Here is a 7,043-nt window from a genome sequence, read left to right on the forward strand (position 1 = left end):
GCCTCGGCAAGGGGGCGCCCAGAGATGAGAGCATTCCCTCTGCTATCACAGGTGGTGAGGAGGAGGCCCCTGAGTTCAAAGAGAAAAGCAGCACTTTCTACCAGGGGGGCTGCCTGAGGGAGGTCACTCGGGGAGGGCCATGCCTTGTGAGGGGCCCCAGGTACCAGAGGGCGGGACTCCACGGGCGGATGGTGATGGGGGGAGAATCTCATGTTCGCGTTCTGCCCCCTGAGAATGAAAGGAGTAATGTCCAGTGGGAACAAGGGTCGGTCTGCACAGAACCTCGGGGGACGGTCCTCTGAGCTCCTGCTGCAGACCAGACAGGGGTAGGGGATCTCTCACCCACTGTCTCACGCTGTCACTGGGGACGTGGACCCCGGCCCATCTGGGAGAGAAGGACCTGAGGCCTGGGAGTCAGGAACGTCACCCAGGGCCACATGGCCAGAGATTGCTGGTGTCCCCATAGGCGCTGAAGCTCCTCCCATATGGTTTAGAAGTCTACACAACACACAGTGGAATTCCTCTGTGAAGGGAAAGGCAGATACATTTATTCATTCTAGGTCTTGGTACAATTATTCCATCCTTCGGTCAGCGAGCGGGAGAGAAGGAGGGACACAACTGCAGGCTGCACGGGAGCCGGGGTCAGGGAGGCAGCGGAGGTGGGGGTTCTGGCTGGTCAGCGGCTTCGAGGGCAGGATCCTGTGGTTTCTTCAGGCTGTCACTGGTGTGGGATCAGTTCCTCATTACAGAATTAGCAAGGGTGGCTGCTCCAATAGCAGCCGCACCTAAGGCTGACACCAGCCCTGCTCCCATTGCGGCGTTTTGAACCTGAAAGTGGGCAGCCCTTGTCAGAGTCCACAGCCCAACCAGGCAGGTCCTCCCTCCCTCCCAAGGCGAGCCCAGGGTCCTCTCCCTCAGAGGATGAGGCCCCATTCCCTGGGAAACAGAAGTGGGGACCACTTCTCAGTGTGGGCTTGTCTGGATTTGTCCTGCCCACCGGCAGGAGGGGCTGAGGGAGTCCTCTGTGTGCACTCCCTGGGGGAGGCCGTGTGTTCCCGGCCTGGGTGGGTGGGGAGGAGGCTTTGTGCCTGGGGTCCTGGGCCCAGAGCTCTGGGGTCAAGGTGGGAATGGCTGTGTGGTCTGGGCTCTCCCTGGGGCTGCCCCTGCAGGGGGACGCTTGTGGCAGAGGCTGAGAGGAGACCCTGGGAAACCATGGCCACACTGTGGACTGTTCACAAGTGCAGCCTGGAAACTTTGCCTTCCAGTGCCCCTCAGCCTTGACCTCCAGACTCACATGTCCATCTGCTGCTCAACATGCCCATCTGGACATCTGGCTGGCCATACACACCCCACCTGTGCACGGAACCCTTACCCCCTGCACACCTGCACCTCTTGCCCCCACTCTCTCTCACCCAGGCCCCCACCCACCCAGTCTCGGGGGCCTCCAGCCCTGGGGGCGCTGTGGTTCAACAGTGAAGAGCAGGGAAACTGGGCTTTGAATCCTGCTCCTGCCCTCACTAGCTGGGTGTGTTGGGACAACACACTGGGAAGAGAGGGAGGGGAAGGGGGAGGGGTTAAAACTGTGCCCAGGTGGGACACAAAGGTGTCCTGGAGCTGGCACGTGGGCCCACTGACCGAGCACCTCCTGCCCCAGTGCTCTTTGGGGCCCTAGGAGAGCTGGCCTGCCATGGTGCTGGGTGGGCCCAGATGTTCCCTGACCACACACAGGGGCCCCAGGGACTGCCTTTAGGGGGTCTTACAGGTGAAGGGTCCTAAGGGGAGAGAGCTGGTGAGATCCCCAGAGTTCCTCCTACCACCTGTCCTTCTGGGCATGGAGAATCTGAGGCTCAGAAAGGGAGTGACCTGTGTAATGGCCCTATAAGGCTTGGAAGCAGACCTGAGAATTGCTCTAAGATACGCTGCTTCCTAGCCTGCATGGCCTCCAGAGCCTGCCTTTGCATATTCGGGGTAACTATTCCCTCTGGGCGCACAGCCCGGTCACCCCCACCCAAAGCACACCTGCAGGAGAGAAAAGGGACCACCCCAGAGAGGGTCTTACCTGCCGGCTTGTAGGCTCGCCGTATCTCAGTTCGGTGACAAAGTGCTCACAGTTCTTCCTCAGAACATTGTACTCTGCCTTCTCACCAAGCCTCTTATGGGCGGCACGGACAATCTCCCTCATGGGCCGTGGTGGGTGATCCTCGTCCAACTTGTTGTTGACCCGATAGTGACAGTTCCTGGCCACATCGGTCAGGAGCTCCCTTTTTCACCTCCCCCTGACAGTCATACCGGAGGCGATCATGATGGAGTCAGCTGAGGGGAACCCATCTGGAATCCGAGACACTCGGATCAGCATGGAGGCAGGGGGCGGGGCAGCGTAAGAGGGAGAAGAGTGAGAAGAGAAGGCAGGGCGCAGGGAACCCCCTCGTGAGCTTTTGGTGTCTGTCCCTTCGCAGATGTGACTGGAGGATTCATGGGTTTTGCTCTTTTGGATTTAAAACTTGTGACTATGTTCATGTCATAAAGTTGGGGTGGTCAGTGGCTGCCTTGTGTTCCATTACATGAATGGTCACCATCTAGCTGACCAGCCCCCTCCTGCCACTGGGCACACAGGCTGTTCCACGGCTGAGCCACCATGAACAGTGGTCATGTGTCACACGTGTCCTGTGTCCATCCTGGTGACCTGTAGTTTCAGGGAGGGATGGACCTGGAGTCAGCACCCACAGTATGTCAGACCCTCTGCAGTGCGACTGTTCCCACAGCACCAACCTCATTGTCCTCTTCAGTTTCAGAGTAAAGATAATCATGGTCCCTTCATGACAGATATTGGACCTGGGACACATTCTCGGGCGTTCCTGACAGAGCTGTGGCCAGTGGAGAGGCCCACACCGGAGCCGCCAGCTCCTGGGGGCCCCAAGTCCATCCCATTGGGTCCCGGGGGTCATGTTCTGGGAGGGTTGGGGGGCAACAGTGTGCACAGCAACTGAGCACGCTCAGTTTATGGTTCCCATCTGAAGGCTGAGGTTCCCACTGAGCGCCCCTCCCTTAAGGACCCCCTGCCCCCACACGTGCAGACAGCCCACACCCTGGGGGCTGCAGCCCTGCTCTCTGCTCCAAGCCTCCCGAAGTGTGGCCCTGATTAGGGGGGTTGCATTCACTGGTTTCCATCCGTTCAGACACTGTTACGACTGTCAGAGTAGCTGAGAGCTTACAGAAAATGGACAAGACACAAAGATTATTCTGCCAACAGACTCCTTCTGGGGACAGTGCAAACCCTCGTGTCCAAGGTTAGGGTGACGGGCTCTGGGGGACACGCAGCCCTGGCCCTCAGTCAGCAGTCCCACCCCAGCATCCCTCCGTCCTGGACGGCACGCACACCTGCGTCCCGCACTCCCCTCGGACCTGCCGGGCCGTCCTGCCTCCCCTGCTCTCCAGGAGGTGAAGAGAGAGCTCGGGGCCCTCAGGTGCGGCTGTGAGAGGATGCTCTTGGTGACATGTCACCATGAGAGCTGCCTCTGTTGAGGGCAACTAAGTCCACACTCAGGACACCTTTTCTGTGAAATCACATGAGTGTCCAGGACAGAGCACTGAGGAACCTTGTCCTTTATGTGACCACAGACACTCAGAGCCTTTGCTGGTTTAAGTGACATCAGCCCCCACCTGCCCAGGTAACTGGGCACCGAGCGGCGGAGCCCCCAGTGCTGAACCACCTGGCTGCACTGGGGCATCCACGAACCTCTTTACCTGCCCTGTCAGGCCCTGTGGGACCCACTGGGGTGACTCAGAGGGACATGGATGGAGGGTGACCCCACCCACTGCTCGGGGAGAAACCAACTCGGGTTTCTCCTGGTGGCATTGGGCTTTGAGGTATTCTCATTACGTTAACAAAACTTCTGAAAATCAGACTTTCACAGTCCTTACTTAGAGGAGCCAGATGGATCACGTAGCCACCTCCCACGTAGAGCGCCCAGTGCTGGTAGCCAACACGGAAAATCTCAATCAGGTCTCCAGGATTGTATTCGCTACTGAACTGTAAGAGAAAATGCCAGAAGGGTGTACACAGATTTCTAGGCCCCAGCAAAGGCCCTGCCTGGTGAGTTGCTGCTTGGCCTGGAGACCCCTGGCTGGTGCTCGTCACCTGGTGAGGGTGTGCGGAATACCCGTTTGCGCTGGTTTACAGACTGATGCTCAGAGAGGGGGCAGGGAGTGCAGGGAGCACCTGGCGGGAAAGCAGCTGCACTGGGTCTTCTCTGCCCCGGGTCTCCCAGTCCCTGCGTCCCTGCCCCCTCCCCTCTGACAGCTCCATCCCCTTCCTGGGCCCCAGTGTACTGCGCAGGGAGTGGCCGTTTCGTGACTGGACAATATTTCAGTTTTACTCTCCTTTTCTGCCTGACCTGAGCAAATAGCAGCCCCCCCACAGCCCTCACCCCAGGACGCCCGATCTGAGGCCAGGGGTCAGCTTCTCTTTGCCCTCCTTCCTGCCAACACCCAACACTGGTGTTGACCCTGGAATTTCTCCTGATTCACGTCCTTGTTCATCTCCTCACAGATGACTTGGTTCAGGGCCTCCCGGTTCCCCACTGTGTGACCCTCATGGTCTCCTGAGCAGCCCCCTGCCTCCTGTGCCTCCCCTCTTCCTCCAGTCTCCCCAAGACCCACTGTGGCTTCCCACAGGGCCCATCTGGCCATGACCTTCCTCTGGCCTCAGGACACCAGCTCACACTTAGACAGCTGTCAGTCCCCTTGTGCTGACCCTTCCTGACCCCATTCCCATCCCAGCACACTGCCCTCCAGACTGACAGAGGGACTTACTTTCCCACCACACAGCTCACTGGGGCCTCTGCTTCTCTGCCCCACCACATGCCCGACTCCCACTCCCTCTACCCCCATCAGACAGATACCCCTCCTCTGAGATGCTGCCCTGAACTGCCCAGCCTGGCTCAGTTGACACTCTCTGGGTCCCCAGGCCCCAGGGACCTGCACCTCTCCCCACAAGGACCACGTGGCACTGCAGGTCCCTGTGCCTGTCTGTACCCCTCTGGGCTTTGAGTTCCAGTCAGGGAGGTCCCTGTGTGCTCGTCCCTCCCTCCTGCATCTCCAGGATCGCCCCCATAGTGGGCTGGTCTGCAGTAGGAGGGAAGGCAGTGTGTGAGGAGGAGGAAAGTGGGGTGGTCAGCGGGGCCAGGATTCCCCAGCTCCTCCTCTCTGTGCCCAGGGCAGGGCGGGCCCAGCGCTGGCTCCATCTGGGGAGCAGGAAGGGGTTATTCACTCTGAAAATAAATGTCTAACTAAAGCCAGGCCTGGACACTGTCCACAGTAGCCAGTGGCAGATGAAGGTGAGCATGGTACCTGTTTGGATAAGAAAATGGTAACCCAGGCAAAAAACCCCAAACTGTTTTCCCCTGCACCCAGGATGCAGATGGATGGGCTCTGGAACATGCAGTGCGCCTTCCCAGAACCGTCCCCCCACCCCCATCTCCAGGAGTAGCCCGAGCCCAGCAGCCCCTTTCCTGCGGCACACAGGGAGCTCCATCTGTCCCTCCTGGGGACGTGTGCGAGTCTGACTTCAGGGCTGATAGGAGGGGAGCTGTCCGACTCAGCATGCTACAATCCGAATGCACATTATCAGGCGGGGGAAATTGTGTTGGAACAAAGTGGAGAGAGAACAGACTGGGGCTGAGAAGGCTCCGACCTGCAGCAGCAGCTGAGACAGAGGGGCCAGAGGGTTCCCTCACTCCCCAGGTCCTGGGTCCCGCCATCAGCCCACCCTCAGCATCTTCCCCAGCTCAGGCAGGCCCAGCCCAGACATGCACATGTCCCCCGCATGGGGGCCTCAGGTCTGCCTGAGGTGCCAGACACAGAGGAAAAGCCCACCCTGCCTGAAGACCTCACAGTCCTGCAGAAAAAGAGACTTTGAAATAATTTAGTTTTCTATAAAAGCCTATAAAGACAAGCTCTGGAGGTCACAGGGCCGGGAGCACAGGCAGGGCCCTGGCAGGAGGGGAGCTGCCCGCCGCCCAGAGCCACTGAGAGAAAGGTGCAGGGACTTACCCAGGAGCCCATGGCGCTGTGTGGTGTGTGTTCCTGGTGGGACAGGTTTATATACCTGTTGAGAATTCCTCTTTCACTTTCCTTCTGATACTAAGAATAACCAAGTCCTAAATGCAGTTAATTTTTTTTTAAAATTTATTGATCCTAGAGAGAAAGAGAAAGACAAACGTTGCATTCATAGGTCACTCCTTGTGTGTGTCCTGACTGGGGATCAAACTGGCAACTGTGGCACCTCAGGTTGACAGTCTAACAACTGAGCCACTTAGCCAGGGCTGCATAGGGTTTAAAGGGAGACTTGGGATTTCTCCGATGGACAGGCCCACAATTACCTATCTCAGACCACTGGGGCTTGAAAGCCACCTGGTTATTATCAGCCTGGTTTAACCAACCATGTTTGGTAATAGTGTGTCTTGTTAAGCGTAGACAAGATGTCCCTCTCAATCCAGAGGGACTTGCAGCACCGTTTCACCAGCAGACGTGGGAGCCTGGCTGTGGCAGGAACCCAGGCAGAGAGGAGAGGACAGATGAGCCCGGAAACGCTCTACTCCAGTTCACTGGGAGGGAGCTCCTCGGTCTGTCCGTGCACTGGTCAGCGGCATCGGTCAGTAAAGGCACTGAACTGTCTTCCGGCTGTGGGGTCGGTCCCACTGCCCGAGGTTGTGAGGGCAAAGATCTTCTGTGGCACGGACCCAAGTCTTGCAGAATAGGTTCACACGCTCAGGGGGCGCACGAGGGGATGTACGCTCAGGGCCAGAGCATGCTCACTGGGGCTGACCTCGTCAGAAATGTGCACGATGGCGTCCAGCAGGAGCCCCCCCGGCCCGTCCTTCCTCCACTGCCAGCCACTGAGATGGGCATTTCCACCGGGCTGGCTTTGCATGTCCTCCCCGGCACGAGGCACGGGATTCGGAGCTCTGGAGCTCCCCCTGCCCAGCAGAAGTCCCCATCGTCTGGACACCCCAGCCCCCTCTCCTGCTCATCACCAGGCTTCA

The 7,043-nt window shown here is 58.6% G+C and overlaps 2 long non-coding RNA genes across 2 annotated transcripts; both read right to left on the reverse strand.

The window, feature by feature from the left end:
* Nucleotides 1-518: 518 nt before the first annotated feature.
* Nucleotides 519-2,254, reverse strand: LOC123825162. The gene is made up of 2 exons (XR_006786851.1): nucleotides 2,060-2,254; nucleotides 519-828 (listed from the first exon to the last, which is right to left on the reverse strand). It is a non-coding gene; the product is annotated as an uncharacterized LOC123825162 (long non-coding RNA).
* Nucleotides 2,255-2,273: 19 nt separating this feature from the next.
* Nucleotides 2,274-6,075, reverse strand: LOC123825169. The gene is made up of 3 exons (XR_006786852.1): nucleotides 6,052-6,075; nucleotides 3,922-4,030; nucleotides 2,274-2,328 (listed from the first exon to the last, which is right to left on the reverse strand). It is a non-coding gene; the product is annotated as an uncharacterized LOC123825169 (long non-coding RNA).
* Between the last annotated feature and the right edge of the window lie 968 nt (nucleotides 6,076-7,043).

This window comes from Phyllostomus hastatus, unplaced genomic scaffold (genome assembly GCF_019186645.2).
Source record: "Phyllostomus hastatus isolate PE091 unplaced genomic scaffold, TTU_PhHast_1.1 phas_contig_1286, whole genome shotgun sequence".
Taxonomy (NCBI): domain Eukaryota; kingdom Metazoa; phylum Chordata; class Mammalia; order Chiroptera; family Phyllostomidae; genus Phyllostomus; species Phyllostomus hastatus.